At 44.1% G+C, this 20,150-nt stretch overlaps 1 long non-coding RNA gene across 2 annotated transcripts in view; it reads right to left on the reverse strand.

Moving 5' to 3' along the window:
- LOC310671734 overlaps nucleotides 1-18,905 on the reverse strand; it is a 79,725-nt gene extending 60,820 nt beyond the window's left edge. The window contains exons 1-4 of one of the 2 annotated variants that reach the window (XR_014508127.1): nucleotides 17,226-18,905; nucleotides 11,066-11,134; nucleotides 7,485-7,557; nucleotides 4,191-4,294 (exon numbers count right to left, since the gene is read on the reverse strand). This is a non-coding gene — a long non-coding RNA (uncharacterized lncRNA). Of the gene's footprint in view, nucleotides 1-4,190; nucleotides 4,295-7,484; nucleotides 7,558-11,065; nucleotides 11,135-17,225 lie in introns of those variants that run through there. The other variant, XR_014508126.1, reaches the window with a different exon arrangement.
- Between the last annotated feature and the right edge of the window lie 1,245 nt (nucleotides 18,906-20,150).

Below are 20,150 nucleotides of genomic sequence, written 5' to 3' on the forward strand. Positions count from 1 at the left end.
CTCTCTTTCTCTTTCACACACACAAACACACGGAGGGAGAACATCCTGTTGTTCAAATCCACGTGCACACAGATTAGCTCCTTTCACTGAAATGAACAAGGCAGCCTGATGAGTTGTTTGCAGAGCACTCAGATGCCTCTTGAACAGGGCAAACAAGCCTCCTTCCAATCCACTCCAAGTTGTGCGGTTTAACAGGCAGAGAACACAGGAGATTTGCTATACCGCTCTTGGGGTATGAGGTATGTAAAAAGGTAAAGGACCCCTGGACGGTTAAGTGCAGCCAAAGGCGACTATGAGGTTGCGGTGCTCATCTTGCTTTCAGGCCAAGGGAGCCAGCGTCTGCCTGCAGACAGCTTTCTGGGTCATGTGGCCAGCATGACTAAACCGCTTCTGGTGCAATGGAACACCGTGATGGAAGCCAGAGTGCACGGAAATGCTGTTTACCTTCCTGCTGCAGCGGTACCTATTTATCTACTTGCACTGGCGTGCTTTCGAACTGCTAGGTTGGCAGGAGCTGGGACAGAGCAACGGCAGCTCACCCCGTTACGGGGATTCAAACCACCAACCTTCTGATCGGCAAGCCCAAGAGGCTCAGTGGTTTAGACCACAGCATCACCCTCATCCCTTGAAGGTTCCCAATTTCAATTCCTTGGGAAATCCAGCTAAAAGGCTGTCTGGCGGCAGGCTATGGAAAGACATGAGGGCTGAGCTAGACATTGCACAGGAGTTGCATAGAATCATAGAATAGTAGAGTTGGAAGAGACCACGAGGGTCATCTAGTCCGACCCCCTACAACGCAGGAAATTTTTGCCTAACATGGGGCTCAAACCCCCAACCCTGAGATTAAGAGTTTCATGCTCTACCAACTGAGCTATCCACAGGATCATTGCATGAACAGCCTCCCACCCAGGTCTGGAATCATCTTCACTGGGCATCCTCGGGCATCCAGCAAGATCCTTTGGACTCTACTGGAGGTTTTTAAGCAGAAGTCATGGATGCTTTAGTTGAGATTCCTGCATTGTGGAGGGTTGGACTAGATGACTCTGCAATTCTATGATTCTGTGATTCTCATCCCTACTCATCACAAAAACTATACTTATAGCATTACATGACTTAAATTATTCTAAAGGCAGATGCCGTTAATGTCCCCAAGTGAATTAATCTTTTTTAAATGCAAGATTTCCACTCGCGACTAAGCAGCCATGGGTAATGTTCTCGGGAGTAAAATATTGCCGATATTATTCTACGGGAGTTAACAATTTGGGGTATAAAAATCATTAAAGCATATAATAAGATACATCAGACAAGTTGAGAGCAAATAGTGCAATTAGAAATGTCACTGCAAATGAGGAAGAAAGGAGAAACAAGGAAAACTAAAGCCTTTAAATAGAATCATCTGCCTCAGCTCCCAGCTCAGTTTACAGTTCAAATCCTTTGCTATTACACACACTGTCTGCGAGATTAATATTGAGCCCCCAACCTAATGTGCTCTCCATTTTCGACAATGTTTCACACGTCATTTGCACAGCAATTGTTGCCGACTTGCAAAAACGCTGAACTGATGAAAGGCCTAAGACTGTTAAGCCAGTATTTCTAAATAGGTTTGAATGGCTTTCAGGAGCGCTGCAGAGATGGGCAACCTGTGGCCAGGAATTTTCTGGTGCCTGGGCTCTGCCTGTGGATTGGGCCCTCCAAATCCACCTACAAAGGAGGAGACAGATTTGCATAAGCTTCGCATATACAGTGGTGCCCCGCAAGACGAATGCCTCGCAAGACGGAAAACCCGCTAGACGAGAGGGTTTTCCGTTTTGGAGGTGCTTCGCAGGACGAATTTGCTATGGGCTTGCTTCGCAAGACGAAAATGCCTTGCGATTCCTGGGTTTTTTTCCCCTCCCCCCCTTTTTCCTAAGCCCCTAAGCCGCTTAACAGCTGTTCGCTAAGGCGCTTAACAGTTGATCGCTAAGCCGCTTAACAGCTGATCTAAGCTGCTTATCAGCTGATCTAAGGCGCTAATAGCCTTTTAGCAGCTAATCCGCTAATCCCTTAAGCCTTTAATAGCCGCTAATAGCCGCTAAACCGCTAATAGCGCTAATAGCGCTAATCCGCTAATGGGCTTGCTTCGCAAGACGAAAAAAACCACAAGACGAAGAGACTCGCGGAACGGATTCTTTTCGTCTTGCGAGGCACCACTGTATTTTGCGCCGTATGCAAATGTGTGTCCTCTATTGCAGTAAGTGTGGAGGGCCCAAAAAATTAATCAGTGGCCACAAGCGTAATAAAATGTCTAACAGATAGAATGAGAATGGATAAAGCATTCCCTGTGATTCTGTTTCCATACTAGAAAAGACTGAACCTGTTGAATTTCTCCTTGGAATACCCAGTTGTGGCAGAAGAACCCTGCTTTTCCCACAAAGCCAGCCCTATACAAAATCCTGTACCCACCTACCTGGGACTAAGCCTCATTAAACACAAATGAGGCAGTCGTGCTGTATACCATTGTACGTTAAGTTAACTATGCAGTGAATTCTTTGCACGTGCCTGATCTTTAGCTCTTGCAGGAGACCTGCCTAAGCCACTTTGCAAAGTTTTCACCGTTTGCATTTGCCATTTGGGAGACTGAGGATTCATTAAGTTCCACCTGCACTTATTGTGTAGTAGTATTTGCAGAAAATAACTTCTAGGGAGTACCTGATCTCTGACAAACCCACCACCAGAAAGATGCATCCTGGTTGCTAGGGGGAAAAGGAAGGTGAATCCATGGGGACTCCCTGGACTAGAAAAGTAAGACAGAAGCAGGAAAGAAATGTTGGCGGAATAGGAGGGGGAAACAGCAGCTCTTTAGGAGCCCAGGGATTCCTATATTCTGATTTCTAAACAACTCACTTGTCAATCACAGCTCTGACTCCCTGCTCAAAAACACTGAAAGGTGAAAGCAGCCAGGTTAGTTCATCTCACAGAAATTGCTTAGATGATACCAGAACATTTTGCTTCTTTCCTCTCTTTCAAGGAGAGCTAGAAACTTCCTTATGTTTTGAAAGACAGTTCTGGCTGTGGGCACTGTACATCAGTACCTTCCTCTTGGCAACCCTCCCATCTGTGAACCGCGCTGAGACCTCCAGGTATAAGACAGTATATAAATTCTAATAATAATAATGTTATGTACTGAAGTTCTCACCCTGGGCCAGCAGGGGGATACTGTAGATAGTTCAGGTCCACATATGCAAATAAGGGATCGAAAGTGACGTTCAGTGATTGGATAGTTACAGAAAGTTGTTACAGTTACGTTGTACTGGAGCTCTATATAAGCAGGCAGGCTGAACCCTTCAGTTCAGTTCAGTTCTGACCTGTGAGTAAACAAGAGCTGTTTGGAGAATCGTTGTGTCGTCTGATATGTTCACCCACAACTTAACAAATAATAACACACACCAGGGACCATGTTGGCTAGCTGTGATGGCAGCTGTTCTCCAGCAACACCAGGAGGGTTACAGGTTTCGCAGAATAGCCTCTTCCTATTCTGAATTCAGATTCAGATAACCAGAATGGCTCCGCTTGGGATTATAACTATATACTGTATAGACCAAAGTACCTAATCCTGCAAATGTACACAAAGCACCAGAGAACTCACATATGCCTGACTCCTTTATCCCAACATCAGATGCCTGGTGAACATACAGTGGTGCCTCGCAAGACGAAAAGAATCCGTTCCGTGAGTCTCTTCGTCTTGTGTTTTTTTTCGTCTTGCGAAGCAAGCCCATTAGCGGATTAGCGCTATTAGCGCTATTAGCGGTTTAGCAGCTATTAGCGGCTATTAAGGGATTAGTGGCTATTAAGGGATTAGCGGCTATTAAGGGATTAGAGGCTATTAAGGGATTAGAGGCTATTAAGGGATTAGCCGATTAACTACTAAAAGGCTATTAGCGGCTTAGTGGATAAGCTGATAAGCGGCTTAGATCAGCTGTTAAGCGGCTTAGCATCAGCTGTTAAGTGGCTTAGAGAACAGCTGTTAAGCGGCTTAGGGGCTAGGGAAAAAGGGGGGGAGGGGGAAAAAACCTGCAGAACTCGAAAGACATTTTCGTCTTGCGAAGCAAGCCCATAGCAAATTTGTTTTGCGAAGCACCTCCAAAATGGAAAACCCTTTCGTCTAGCGGGTTTTCCGTCTTGCGAGGCATTCGTCTTGCGGGGCACCACTGTATTCCTGGTGTCCGGTTCAGCTTTTTTTTCCTCACAAGGACTGAAGACCTCCTTTCTTCTCGAGCAAGAAATCCTCTGCTTCTCCTCTTCTTTTTGTCAATAGCTGGGAGAGATCATTACAAGGCAAAACTGTATCAAAACAGGACATTGTCCTGTGTTATACAGGACAGGTGGCAAGACCTTAACAGTCAGCTGGCAGAGGGGGACGGGGACAGACTCTTTAGAGGTGGTATTGTCCATTTCTTCACTTTATTTCAAAATGTGGCATGCATGTCCTAACACATTTTGAGGGCCTCCTCATTCTGCCAAGTAGGACCAGGACCAGATTTAGGTTTGACGAGGCCCTAAGCTACTGAAGGCAATGGGACCCTTTATCTATGTCCAGCTGTCCTTTGTCAACAACAAATTGTCGCTGCGTGTGTTTTTTGTTGAACATATGCTATATGGTAATTTATGAACCTAATAGGTATCTAAAGCCATTTGCACATAACCAAATACAGTATGTATTTTGTTAAAGTAATTGCCGACAAAGGTCCGTATAGCTAAAGCTATGGTTTTCCCAGTAGTGATGTATGGAAGTGAGAGCTGGACCATCAAGAAGGCTGATCGCCAAAGAATTGATGCTTTTGAATTATGTTGCTGGAGGAGACTCTTGAGCGTCCCATGGACTACAAGAAGATCAAACCTATCCATTCTTAAGGAAATCAGCCCTGAGTGCTCACTGGAAGGACAGATCCTGAAGCTGAGGCTCCAATACTTCGGCCACCTCATGGGAAGAGAAGACTCCCTGGAAAAGACCCTGAGGTTGGGAAAGATAGAGGGCACAAGGAGAAGGGGACGACAGAGGACAAGATGGTTGGACAGTGTTCTTGAAGCTACCAACATGAGTTTGACCAAACTGTGGGAGGCAGTGGAAGACAGGAGGGCCTGGCATGCTCTGGTCCATGGAGTCCCAAAGAGTCAGCCACAACTAAACAACAACAACAAATTCTTGAAGTGAGCAAACCAGTGATATTTTAGGCAGCAGGCTAGCAGGCGGGGGCCATTGCTTACATCATAGGAGCCTACAAAACAACACAAAACACTGTTGCTGTATGTAGGTTTTATTTTATTTTTTATCTTATATTTGGAAACGTACATCCAGGGTTCCGCCCCCCTTTAAATAATAAATAAATAAAAACTATAGCTTGTTTAGCTTATATGGAAACTAAACTGAGTAGGGGCCTGGCCTTCTGCCTTCAGAGCCCTGCCCTGACAGTACCTGTGGCCCAGAATTCAGTTTCCTGAGGAGATCTGCTTTCTTGCTTTCTTGCTTTGTTTTGTTTTGCTTAAGCTATTTATACCTCACCCTGCGGCCTTGGATCCCCAGGTGAGTCATGAATAAAAGAACAAAGTCCTCACAGTTTAAAACACATATCCTTGAGGAATAAAAAGCAAATTTAGTCGTAGTATCAAATGACAGCTGCAAAGGGCATCCAAAGGCCTGAACAAAACAATGGGAAGAAGCAGAAGTCCCAGCAAAGGAAGAATGGATGCAAAAACTTATGGAATATGCAGAAATGGCAAAACTTACCAAAAGAATAAGAAATCAAAGATGACAAGTTTTTTAAACAAAAGAATGGAAATGGTTCATTGAATATTTACAGATAAATTGTAAACAGATAAGAACATTGGCAGGATTATTGTAATAGGCTGGAGTTTGATAAGAGTGTATATTTAAAGAAGAATAAATGAGCAAATTAAGTTAATTTGAATATGCAGAAGGTTTAAATTTGAGGAAATGCCGAAAGAGGGGGGAAGGAAGTCAAGTTTTGAAATGTTAAAATGATGGTAAAATTAGTGAAGTGTAAAACCTGAAAAGTATATTAAAAAAAAAAAAAAAAGGCTTGAACAAAACAGCCAGATTTTATGTTTTTTCATCTGAAGGCCAGCAGTGTGGATGTCCACTGAAATTTAAGCAGGAGGTCTTTCCCGAGCCAGGAATCCACTGTATCACCAAGCGTACAGTTCCCAGTGGCACGACATTCAGGTGGGTCTTCCTGGAAGATCTCTGCTGACAAGAAGGAATTGTGTACACGCCGTACACTTAAAGCATATTTAAAGTACAGGACTCCCTCCCCCCCCCCCAAAAAAAACACACCTGGGAAGTGTAGTTTGTCGAGGGTGCCAGGAATTGTAGCTTTGGGGGTAAGCTAGAGAAGAAGAATCTTAATTTGCATCAGCCACTAGCCATAGCAATAAAATAAAATAAAATGTACTGAAGATAGAGGTGGAAACATAACTATAGAAAATACATTTGGGGGGGGGGTTACATCAATAATCAAATAATAGATCTAATTCTAATTACCCCCACCAAAAACCTTGCTACAGGGTAAGCTAGAGTTCCTGGGATGCTATATGTATGGTGTGGATGCAGCCACAGAGCAAGTCACTCTCTCAGAAATATACAGGCAGCATATTTTCTCATGAGCCAGAGGGGTGGCTCTGAATAAGACGTGAGGCGTTCCCAAAGTAAAGGAAGGATTGAACTCTGATTAATAAGAATACACACAGAGGCTTGAACCAGCAAAACTCTGGGAAGGGTGCATATAATAATCTCTGTGTCCCTCCACCCCTCAGCCCAGGTCGTTTTATTCACAAAAGAACTTTTTACAGAGTGTTCTAAGAACCAATCAGATTTCTTCTGAGCATTTCAACAAACCCCACGTGGGAACAAAGTTAAACTACAAACACTAGTTAAGCATGCATACTTTTGGAGTAAATGAATGAAAACTACAAAAGAGTCCATTCAGCAACCCCTGAGGTCATCAACAATCAATACACATGATAAGAAGGATGGCCAGGAGGACAGCAATCATTATCACCTTCATGTGAGATCTGTTTCCTGGCCCTAAGATTAACATCCTAAGATTAACATATCAGAAAAGCTACATCAAAGAAACTGCCCATTGTCTTTGATGACCCAGCATGCCTGCCTGCAGTACGTGACTTGTCAAGCAAGAGAAATGGACAGTAGAGGAAATGGCCAGAGATGCAGAGGGTTGTGGGATTTGATAGTAAATTATGGTCAATGTCTCAAACCCAGTCAACACAATGCATTCATCGTGGACACAATGGCTTGATGCATATTTTATAATTCCTCATGGTAATCCCACCTGACCCCACACTCTGGATATTTGCACTCCTACAAAGACGCCATGTGCAGTTTCCATAGGAATATTCCTTGCCAGAGTTGAGTCAAGAACCCCACCAGGATTGATAGCTGTCAGTGGAAAGGAGAGAGGTGGACTTACCGAGGGATGCTTTCGAAAGGACTGAACTCGGACGGGTTTGCTTACTAATCCATAACAACTCGTTGGCCTGTTTCTAGAGACAGATGAAGAATTACAGCAATTAATTTGCATTGTGAAAAATAATTCTATTAGCTGGAAACATCGGAGGGTTGTGTTTTATAGCAGCATGCAAGTGCATATTTTATGGACCATGTTCTTCATTAACCTGATGGATTGAGGGAGGCTAATGAGCTTCCATCTACGGTCTTTCCAGTTTCTACATATTGACATCATTATTATATATTTTTATGGCTTGTGCCAGATCTGTAATTTCTGGCTCGGTTCTCTCACATGCCTGTCAAATGGCGATCGTTGCTATTTGACTTGAGCCTTCTTGTTGACAGTGCTTTCTTCCCATCTGCAAAGCCTTTTGCTGTATGGTCCTGGTTCTGCTTTGCAGGAAGAATGCCCCAAGTTCAATTCCAGGTATCTCCTGGTAGGACTGGGAAAGTCTCCCTGACTGATACCACGGAGACACATTGCCAGTCCGTGCTGAGGCTCAGCTAGTTGGAACAATGGTCTGATCAGGTATCAGGCAGCTTTCTATGTTCCTTTTGAAATCACCTGTATTTGTGTCCAGCAGAAACAACCATGGTGACCCCTGCAGAAAAAAATGGTTTTCCCCTCCCTCTTCAGGTGCTTCAAATCCAATAGAGGAAACAACACAGGGAAAGGAACAGAGCCTCCAAGTGTCCCTATTTTTCCAGGGACAGTCCCAGATTTACAGAAGCCATCCCGGTTTCTTATTTGATCCCGGAATGTCCTGCTTTTCCTAAGGACGTCCCTATTTTCATCGGATAAATGTTGGAGGGTATGGAGTTGAGCAACTCACAAGCCAACAAGGTATGTAACTATACAACCTTTAGAAGACATCTGAAGGCAGCCCTGTATAGAGAAGTTATTTTTAATGTTTAATGTTTCATTATTGCTGGCGCAACCCAAGACTCAGCTACACAGGTCAATTTATAACTTTAAAAATGTGCTATAAAAATGTGACACCAGACGGCGCTGTAGAGCAGAACTGAAAGTCAATGACAGATTGCCTTGGGAGTCCCCCCCCCCCCCATTAGCTTCTCCCATCCCTCCTCTGACCTGATCAGTCTCTTCCAGCTTCTCTAACATGTCCTGTGCCCCCATCCCTGACAGCTCTGACCTCTCCTCTTGCCCTGGCTCCTGCCTCTGGGGTGGCACTGAAGCCCACAAATCACTGGTTCTGGCTCTCAAGTCAGTCTCCAGCCCCCTTGCCTCCGGCGCACACTTATTATAGCCCTGCCAGTCCCTGACATCAAGTGAGTGGGCTGCCTTAAGGGAAAACCAGGCTGGGAACGGTTGCTAAGGCCATTGGTGGTTTCATCTGTGTGAATGTCTTGCATTGGTTTCTACCTAAGTGTTTCGTTAAATGGGAAAATCTTGATTTTTAAAAAAAAAAAATTACATTCTAGATTTGCTTGTTTACTTTATGACAGAGTTGTCATTTCGTTGTTTCCTGGACCTGTTTATATTATTTTGTCACTGTTTTATACTGTTCTTTTTTCCTCTGCTTATTTTTATTATTTTGTTCCCTGCTCTGGGGACGCAGGTGGCACTGTGGTCTAAACCACAGAGCCTAGGGCTTGCCAATCAGAAGATCGGCAGTTTGAATCCCCGTGACGGCGTGAGCTCCCGTTGCTCGGTCCCTGCACCTGCCAACCTAGCAGTTCGAAAGCATGTTAAAATGCAAGTAGATAAATAGGTACCGCTCCAGCAGGAAGGTAAACGGCGTTTTTGTGCGCTGCTCTGGTTCACCAGAAGCGGCTTAGTCATGCTGGCCACATGACCCAGAAGCTGTCTGCGGACAAACGCTGGCTCCCTCAGCCTATAGAGTGAGATGAGTGCACAACCCCAGAGTCATCCGCAACTGGACCTAATGGTCAGGGGTACCTTTACCTTTACCTTTACGTTCCCTGCTCTGAGATTGAAAATATTCAGTGAAGAGCAGGCTAGAAATAATGTTAATAATAATAATAATAATAATAATAATATTTCAAACAAAGAAATAATTTCCTTGCCCACCAATTTTATACTGCAATTCATACCACCCATCAGAATTGGGGACAGTCAGACTGGAGATAGATTCCTTCACCTTATTCCACATTCTGCAAACAAGACACAGAAGGAAAGCTGTGGGAAGAAAATAATCTTTTCCCAAAGCTCTGGAAATTCATGAAGCCTTTGTTTACAGTCTTTCGTGGCACCTTAAGACTAAGCAATTCAAGCTGCAGTCCTGTGTACAACCTTATAAGGCAGCAATCCCTATACAATTCAGTGGGGCTTACTTCTTTGTAACGTATGATGATTGCAGCATCAGCCCACACTATAAATTGTGACAGCAGGGGCCACTCATAGTGATGGAAAGGTGGTTAGTTTTGCCATGGAAATTCAAATACTGTGGTACCTCAGGTTACATATGCTTCAGCTTACATACACTTCAGGTTACAGACTCCACTAACCCAGAAATAGTACCTCGGGTTAACAACTTTGCTTCAGAATGAGAACAGAAATCAAGCAGCTGCGGTGCAGCAGCAGTAGGAGGCCCCATTAGCTAAAGTGGTGCTTCAGGTTAAGAACAATTTCAGTTTAAGAACGGACCTCCGGAACAAATTAAGTACTTAACCTGAGGGACCGCTGTATTTACTTGCCTACTCTCTCACACTATTGTGCAAAAGAACAACAACCAGTGATTGCCACTAGATGGCAATGTGTCTCAAGGAATAGAGAAACAGAATAAAATTCAGAAAAGATAGTTGGAGCACACCAGAGCGTGCTCTGCATTTGGTTCCAAACTGTGTTCTTTGAAATTATTAGTGTCCAGTGATTTTTTTCTGGGGGGACGCAGGGGAACACATACCCCTAAACATTTTGCGAATCTAAGTTTGGCCTCGTTGAGGGGCAGTATTTCAATATGAGTAGGAAAATGAGAATACCCCTAAACATTTATTTTTTAAAAGAAAAAAAAGCACTGTTAGTTTCCCACATATGTTTGTGTTCCAGTTTCCCAGGCACATGATGAGCTTCTATCTGAGGCACTTGCTATGTGTATTAGTCAAACAAAACTTTATTGTGGAGTCAACATGCTATGACAATTTAGAGCAGTAAATGTGACTGTCAACCCGAACTGCCACTGTACATTTCCAAGGGAAAATAAAAACAAATAAAACCTAACATTTACATAATCTGATGACGTTTTTAAAAAATGAAAGGCACTATATGATATGTATCTGCTTCATAAAGAATAAAAAATGTGATGCCCAAATCACAGCAAATTATCTCCAAATTATCCTGTGTGTTGTGCAGAAATTCCCAGCGGGTTAAATCCGCAAAACTTGCAAAAGAAGCTACTCTTCAAGTCACAGAGACAGACTTCCACTTAAAAGCAGTTGGATCTAATAGCAGAAAGCCACTGAGGAATATTTTAATGAACTAGATCCAAAAACCAGTTGTTATACATATTTTATACCAAAGATTCTCCTTAACGAGAACAGGATGCCTTCAGTAGGAATTACCAAATGTGTTGATTTTGGCTTCTTTCTCTTTTACATTTTTCCAGTCTTCAGAGTTCCACATCACTTTCCCTTAAAAAAAAAAAGTCCTTATTACACACAAATCTGAGAAGCTATTTCCCCCCATATAACGCATTTTGTATGTTATTTTGACTAATATATGCATTTCTAGGCACACTTCACCCCAGTATATGCATTTTTGTACACATTGCAGTATGTGGCTGGAGAGTTGCACTGGAAAACAAAGGTGTGCAAATTTCAAAGGATAGTGGCTTTCATACGGTTTCAGAAAGGATGGATTAGGCATAGGAGCCAACTCCTACAGACCGAGGTCCCTTCAGTTATCTCAATAAAATATTTGAGAGGGCCGCTGCTCCCCGCCCCTGCCCCAAGTTGATGGGCATCGCCATTCAAATGGTGTGCATGCACTACATCATGTGATTGATTATGCAGGGCGGGGCTTACCTACCCCCCACCTCCATATTTTATTCAAGTTGGCATGCCTGGAATTAGGTAAGATTGCCTCTGCAGATGAAACCTGGCTGACAGAGTCAAAAAAGAGCAGTTCAACCTCCCTTCCCAGGGAAAACTCTGTTAGCTCTCAAGAAGAGGAAGAGTTGGAAGGCAGCCAGAGCGTTGCTAGGCAATCAGCAGATAAGCAGAGGTCTGAGTCTGTGTCAAGTGAAAGTTGGGAGGGGGGAGGTCAGCCTCTCAGTTCCTGCTGTAGGTGTCTGGATAAGATCAGATGGCAACGGAAGGGCAAGAGGGGAAAGGGAGGAGTTTGGCATCCTTTCTGCTGTGGGAGGGGCGAAAATTCAGACCGACCAATTATCGTAAATTCGAGCAGGTGAGAAGCCGTGCTCTGGATGTGTCTTTTTGTAAATAAACATACATAAAACTGCTGGAGAGTCTTTACTTCTTATCGGGCTTGCTTGCCTACCAGAAATCATTACAGCAGCTATCCTTGGTTTCAGGCTCAGATCTTTCCCATCACCTGCTCCCTGATTCTTTGAACTGAAAATGCCAGGAAATTGGACCTAGAACCAATATTATGGACCATTGCACATTTTGCTAGTACAGTGGTACCTCGGGTTACATACGCTTCAGGTTACATACGCTTCAGGTTACAGACTCCGCTAACCCAGAAATAGTGCTTCAGGTTAAGAACTTTGCTTCGGGATGAGAACAGAAATCGTGCTCCGGCAGCGCAGCAGCAGGAGGAGGCCCCATTAGCTAAAGTGGTGCTTCAGGTTAAGAACAGTTTCAGGTTAAGTACGGACCTCCGGAACGAATTAAGTACTTAACCCGAGGTACCACTGTATGGGAAGGCATTTCTTCCCAGGCTTTCTTTAAAAGAACCGTTTGCATGGGCTGTTGCATATTATACGCAAGATGCATAACTTACCTGTTTGTTCATTGGGGAGCATAGGGTTAACCAGCTTGCAAATATCAAGGAACAAAACTTGGCATTGTGGTAGTGAGAAAAGCCACAGCCCCGTCTAGGGTAGTCATTTCTTCCTGTGGCCTCCTGAGCGGTGCTCATGATTGACATGGGACATTTATATCAGCAGGTGGACATCCAGAATCTCATCCATTTCAAGATCGTGCTCAACACGATAAGCAGAAAGGCAAACAAAAAGCTGCAACTCAAGTGTAAGAATCTTCTGAGAGCCTGGTGAGTTGAGGGGCTGTTCAGTCCAGGGAAAGTGGATTGCATTTTTATTTGCTTTATTTTGCAGATGTGACCCCTGAAAAGCTTTTTCTTTATTTCAGCAGGCTTATGACTTGTATGATGATTGATTTATCTTTTGGTTTTCCCTTCATTTTTTAAAAAAAGTTATTGTTATGCACTGAAGTTCTCACCCTGGGCCAGCAGGGGGATACTGTAGATAGTTATGCAAATAAGGGATCGAAAATGACATTCAGTGATTGGATAGTTTTAGAAAATTGTTACAGTTACGTTGTACTGGAGCTCTATATAAGCAGGCTGACTGAGCCCTTCAGTTCAGTTCAGTTCTGGCCTGTGAATAAACAAGAGCTGTTTGAAGAATCGCTGTGTCGTCTGATATGTTCACCCACAACTTAACAGTTGTCCCTGCTGTGCTATTGTAATTTGTTTTCAAAAATTGCTATGCCTAACTTTTTTTAGTTGTAAGCTACTTTAGGCTGCTTATACATACCAGAAAAGTGGGATATTAAAGTGTTTTAAAGTTCAGATGGTAGAGCATGAGACTCAATCTCGGGGTCATGGGTTTGAGCTCCACATTGGGCAAAAGATTCCTGCATTGTAAGGTCTTGATGGTCCCTTCCAACTCTGTGATGCTAAGATTAAAAATAAGTGCTCCACTTCATAGGAATCTCTGGGGGAATCTACACACAGGAGGGGCGGGCACTATAAATAAGTCAGAAATTAAATGGTTAAAACAAAAGAAAAAAAACACTATGGAAAATCATGTCAAATTTCTTTTCATTCTCTGGCGCCATCTGGTGTTGCATGTTTAAAATGCAGTTTCCTTACTAATGTAGCTGAGTCCAGAGAAAACTGCCATAACAGGTCAGACTATTGTTTCATCTAGCTCATTATTGTCACCACTGACGGGCAGAGGCTCTCCAGGATTTTAGATGGGAACCTTTCCCAGCTGTACTTGGAACTATCAGGGATTGGACCTTGAGCATGGAAATACCATAGAGCTACAGCTATTTCCAAGTCTAGACATGTGATAGGTATAGACGTGTGAGCTGCTCTTCTAATACAGAAGTCTTTGCTGTTGGCATTGCTCAGTTAATTCAGTCTCACTCCTCTTCATGGCCCTTTTCCCTACCCCACTTTCCATTTTCCTAGAATGCCAAATGGGGGAAAGTCACCAAACTGAGATCTGATAACTTTAAATTTCAAATTCTGAGTAGATTGTCGATTGTCTTCTTTTCTTTTCCTTTTTCCTTTTAGTTGTTATGTTTGCATTTTTATTTTTTTTTGCTTACGCTTATGTTTATTTATTTAAATCATTGCTATGCTACACATAAACTGTATCGTGAATCATGCTGTGTGTGTGTGCCATGCAAAAATCACAATGAGGGGGAAACTGAAGCCAGCCAATGGTTCTCTTGATTCAGCAGCCACTGTGACCTCTGCCAGCTCATCTCTCCCCTGCCTCATGCATGGGGCAGCGAATCACAAGAGCAAACGCCAGCAAAATCACGATGTGGGGAAAACCATGAAGCCAGCCAATGCCTCTACAGTCGTACCTCTGCTTACGTATCCCTCAGGATATGTAAACTTTGTGTTGCAAACACGGCAAACCCGGAAGTGCTCTGCTCATCTCATGCATGCGCAGAACAGGCGCCTCTGGTTGCGGATACTTCAGGATGCATCCAGAGCTCCAGAACGGATCCCTTTCGCAACCGGAGGTACCGCTGTACATGGTTCCATCCTTATTTCAGGCATCATGATATATCGGTATATCATGATGTTTAAAGGTAAAGGTAAAGGGACCCCTGACAATTAGGTCCAGTCGTGACCGACTCTGGGGTTGCGGCGCTCATGTCGCTTTATTGGCCGAGGGAGCCGGCGTACAGCTTCCGGGTCATGTGGCCAGCATGACTAAGCCGCTTCTGGCGAACCAGAGCAGTGCACGGAAACGCCGTTTACCTTCCCGCCGGAGCGGTACCTATTTATCTACTTGCACTTTGACGTGCTTTCGAACTGCTAGGTTGGCAGGAGCAGGGACCGAGCAACGGGAGCTCACCCCGTCGTGGGGATTCGAACCGCCGACCTTCTGATCAGCAATTCCTAGGCTGTGTGATTTAACCCACAGGGCCACCTGCATCCCTTATCATGATGTTTAGCTGGTGATATATTGTGATGTGGATATTTCCCAGCCCATGGCTATTGTGGTTTTTAAATATAGGTCTGTTCTTAGGAAAGTGGGGTAGAGGGTCACAATATTATCTTAATGCAGCCTGCTCCAATGCATATTTATTCAGAAACAGATCCCCCTGAGTTTGAGATTTATTCCCAGATATCTCCAAAGAATTGTACCCTTAATTCACATGTTCTAATCATCAGGATTTCGATGGATGGGATTCGGGTTCAGGGCTTGTGTTTGCAGGCATGTGAATGCAAGCTCTCCCGCCCTTCTCACCATTTTGCTGTGCCGCCACCACAAACACAGAGATGCATCCACTAAAAGCAGCCTCTCCACCTGAAACACTTGACTGGTAGCATCCTGGACAGTCTCCAGTGACGACTGTCCACTTCCCATCAGAAAGAAAGCTGGCAGGAAAAAGAAAAGGTGACTCAGCCTGATTTCTCATTAGAGGCAATAAATGAGAAACTCTGGAAGAGAAGAGAACTCCTTATCCCATAATGCCCTTCCCTTTCCGCAGGAGCTCCACCTTAGCCGGATGCTTCACGTGTCTCTTCAGTATGTAGGTCTGTTTACATTTGTTTGGTGATTACTCAGAAGGTTCTCTGTGCTTTTGGTTCATTAGCACTTTCCCAGAATGCTGACTTCATCCTTTGTGTTCCCAGAACCATAATGACTCTGGGTCCTCCTAGCAGCGGCTGATCGATTGTATTTCACCTTTTCCTTGGGCAGGCTAATGTGGCAGCTTTCTGCAGTAAGACTATAGCTCAACCCTCAAATAAGGAGTGGAAGATTTGATCTAAAGAGTTAAGCACCTAAGAATGGAATAACAGGCAATGCAAATGCTAAAACCAGTGCCATAAATAAAGAAACATTCGCATTTCAATGCTGCCCCTTTCCGACAGTAAAGGTAAAGGGACCCCTGACCATTAGGTCCAGTCGTAGCCGACTCTGGGGTTGCAGCGCTCATCTCGCTTTATTGGCCGAGGGAGCCGGCGTACAGCTTCCGGGTCATGTGGCCAGCATGACTAAGCCGCTTCTGGCGAACCAGAGCAGCGCACGAAAACGCCATTTACCTTCCCGCCGGAGCGGTACCTAGTTATCTACTTGCACTTTGATGTGCTTTCGAACTGCTAGGTTGGCAGGAGCAGGGACTGAGCAACAGGCGCTCACCCCGTCGCGGGGTGATCGGCAAGTCCTAGGCTCTGTGGTTTAACCCACAGCGACAGTAGTTAATAGCAATGGGAAATAAAATAAACTCTGTTTTTTATTTAAAAAAACCCACAGGGTATGGTTTGAAGACCCATGAGGCTGGGGCTGGTCAGTGTCTGGATGTGATACTGCCTAGGAAACACATGCATGATGCCTTTCAGCCTTTCTCAACCTGTGGGTCCCCAGATGTTGAACTACAACTCCCATCACCCCTAGCTAGCAAGGCCAGAGCTCAGGGATGATGGGAGTTGTAGTCCAACAACATCTGGGGACCCACAGGTTGAGAACCACTGCAAGGTTTAGGTTCTCTAGTGGGGAAAAAGGCAGGAGATAAACGTAAGCGTTTTATTTTATTTTTACGAAACCGCAGCATATCCAATAAAAAGAGAGGGCCAGTTAAATTGCAGTGATAAAAGGGGTACAACGTGAGTTACAAGCAAATTTGGTGTCATTTCTACAGGAGAAAGGTTTTTACCTGTGTTCCTAACCTGTACTGGCCATACAGAAGTCAATAAAGCAAAGTTTTGTCTTTGAAATGATGGCTTAAAAAAAGAAAAGTCAAATTGATTTAATAGAGTTTGGAGAAATGGAGGCATTCACAAGACGTCACCACTAGATGGTGCTCTGTGCACAGTTCTTGAGTTTGGAAGCTAGGTTTGGGTGCACAACAAGGTTAAGGAAACTGTGGCCCTCCAGATGTTGCCAAACTACGGCTCCCACCATCTCTGGTCCGCTGGGGCTGATGGGATTTGTAGTCCAACAGCGCCTGAAGAACCATAGACCAAATCCCTGAAACAGAAGGAGTGGTGATCTTCCAGGCTGGAGAGGATGAAGAATTACAGTTGATTGCCAGGACAAAATGAGATTGATTGGTGATTCTGCTTTCTGAGAGGGCAGGAATGCTTAGAGCAGGGTTTTTAAAGATCCTGTCGCCTGGTCCTCCATAAATCAAGGAAGCATTTCAGCCTCCCATGTGTACTTAGGCATACATCGCTCAACTTTTCTTCTCGGCCTTGGAACTGGGAGGTAGGGGGCAGGGGAAAATGCAGAAGACAACGGGTTTATTACAGTAATGTAATATCTACCTCTTTGTTTTGGTGGACTTGTTTGGGTTAAGCCTTGATTCTAAACCGGTTTCTTCAATCTCTTTGGTCACATCTGCCGTGTAATTTGAACGCGCCCTGAAAGCAGAGAGTGCAACTTTAGCTGTTGTTCATTGGGATCTTAGGGATGTCTAGACTTTGACCTGAGACCTCAGGATGGGCGGACAGACGTCAGGAGTGGTGGCAGCTTACTACCTCGCATAATTGGTTTACCCTCAGATTTTGGTGATGTCTGAACCTTGGGTCCTGCTCTCTTGAGAGCCAGTGTGGTGTAGTGGTTAAGGGAGGTAGACTCGTAATCTGGTGAACCGGGTTCGCGTCTCCACTCCTCCACATGCAGCTGCTGGGTGACCTTGGGCCAGTCACACTTCCTTGAAGTCTCTCAGCCCCACTCACCTCACAGAGTGTTTGTTGTGGGGGAGGAAGGGAAAGGAGAACGTTAGCCGCTTTGAGACTCCTTCGGGTATAAAGCGGGTATCAAATCCAAACTCTTCTTCATCTTCTTCTTCTTGCTCTATTTTTATGAAAGTGTAGATTGTACATTAACATACTGAGGAGAAAGGGGGTAGACTTCTTCCCCTCCCATCATTTCTCATAATGCTAGAATCCAGGAGCATCCCACGATAGACAGTGGAGCCAAAAGAACTGACAAAAGGAAGTGCTTTTCCACACGACGGATGACTAACTTATGGAACACAGCCACGAGATGTGGCGATGGTCACTGACGTAGCATGAAGTGTTGCCAAAAACATGGAGAATTTTCTCAATGGCTACTAATCATGCTGGCCATGAGTGACATCTGGGACTGGAAGCTTTTCTTTTGGGAATTATAGGGACAGAACAACCTAAACTGTATAGAAACTTATTCATTTATGTGGCTACAGCGGCAAGAATGTTACTTGCCCCCAAATGGAAAGAAGCAGAAGTCCCAGCAAAGGAAGAACGGGTACAAAAACTTATGGAATATGCAGAAATGGCAAAACTTACCAGAAGAATAAGAAATCAAGATAACAAACTTTTTATAAAAGAATGGAAATGGTTTATTGATAAATGCAGATAAATGGTAAACAGATAAGAACATTGGCAGGGTTATTGTAATAGCCTGCAGTTTCATAAGAATATATATTTAAAGAAGATGAATAAATAGGCAAATTAAGTTAATTTGGATATGCAGAAGGTATTAAAAAATAAATCTAATGAACCGCAGAAAGAGGGGGGAAGGAAGTCAGATTTTGAAATGTTAAAATGATTGTAAAATCAGTGAAATGTGTAAACATGGAAAGTATAAATAAAAATATTTTTATTTTTTTAAAAAAATGAGTGGCATCTGAGGACCAGTTACTGAGGGAGTAATAGGAAAAGGTATTGCCTTTCTGCCCTGCTGAAACATCTGGTCAGCCACTATGGGAATTAAACTCTAGTTCCCATTTGCGGAGTATGCGGAAGACAGCCCTGAGTCGTTTGACCCTTTAATTGGTTCTCTTTCCCCCTGCAATAAAAAACTACGCAAGACACTTAAAAAAAATGTTTAAAAGAGCATATAACTTTTACTTCGTATACTTGCAGTTGCAAAGTAAATATACAATGCAGGTGGGTGTTTCCTAAATTGCTTAGACACCTTACACATAGTTACAGACTAACTAACTCTGGGGCAAACAGCAGCATAACAGTTTATACCTGCCTCTAACTGTTAAGACTGTTCAACTGCCATAACTGTACCAACTGCCATAACTGTCACAGGGTGTATGGTGTCACAGAGTCCTACAACTCTTGCAATTAACACTTTACATATGCATTTTGGATGCTTGTTGTTGTTTAGTCGTGTCCGACTCTTCGTGACCCCATGGACCAGAGCACGCCAGGCACTCCTGTCTTCCACTGCCTCCCGCAGTTTGGTCAAACTCATGCTGGTAGCTTCGAATACACTATCCAACCATCTCATCCTCTGTCGTCCCCTTCTCCTTGTGCCCTCCATCTTTCCCAACATCAGGGTCTTTTCCAGGGAGTCGTCTCTTCTCATGAGGTGGCCAAAGTTTTGGAGCCTTAGCTTCACGATCTGTCCTTCCAGTGAGCACTCAGGGCTGATTTCCTTAAGAATGGATAGGTTTGATCTTCTTGCAGTCCATGGGACTCTCAAGAGTCTCCTCCAGCACCATAATTTAATGGATGCTAACATCCCATGAAAGATGCTGGATTAGATGAAGGTTCTTCTTGCATTTCTTATGGGTGGGTGAAAAGACGCTTCCAGGTGGCATCGATTAGGAGGTACAAAGTGTCCCTTTTTACCTCTGAATCCCAGTCCAGAACATGCACACGCTGCAGATGAGTGCATCTGTGCAGTAGGATGATGTGGAGTAGCTTTAGTGAGGGCACATCAACTCGCTATCTGGAGATGTGTTGAGAAACAACGGCATGGCAAAGTCAGCTCGCTTTAGCTTCACCCTGCCATGAATGTGCAAAAAACCTCAGACCGCTCAGCTCTTGGTATAATTGTTTTGACAGCGAGAAATCCATACACCCAGAGTAACCCCCCGCCCCAAGCCAATATTTTAGTGCCATTGCAGTGGCTTTCAAACTGTGTTCCCAGGGACAATGGGGTTCCTTGCCGGTTTAGATCGGCAGTGACAGGCAAGCTTCCCTAAAACAGCTTGTCCACTGCGACTGATCTTCCTTTTGCAATGTGCAACATCAGGGGAGTGTGTCACTTTCTAGGCCGGAGAGTGGGGAGGGACCCAGGGTGAACTAAGAAGTTGCCTTTGAATGCATCCCAGGATCCTTTGCAAAATGAAGGGATTCTCAGCATGGAAAAGGAATTTCTTGAGAGCAAGAAATCTGATGCCTACTATGTTGTAAGATGGATTCATTAAACATGACATGATATGCTAGGTACCAAAAAGACTCAGAGCG

The sequence above is a fragment of the Podarcis tiliguerta genome, assembly GCF_965153285.1.
Source record: "Podarcis tiliguerta genome assembly, chromosome: 2".
In the NCBI taxonomy this organism is placed as follows: domain Eukaryota; kingdom Metazoa; phylum Chordata; class Lepidosauria; order Squamata; family Lacertidae; genus Podarcis; species Podarcis tiliguerta.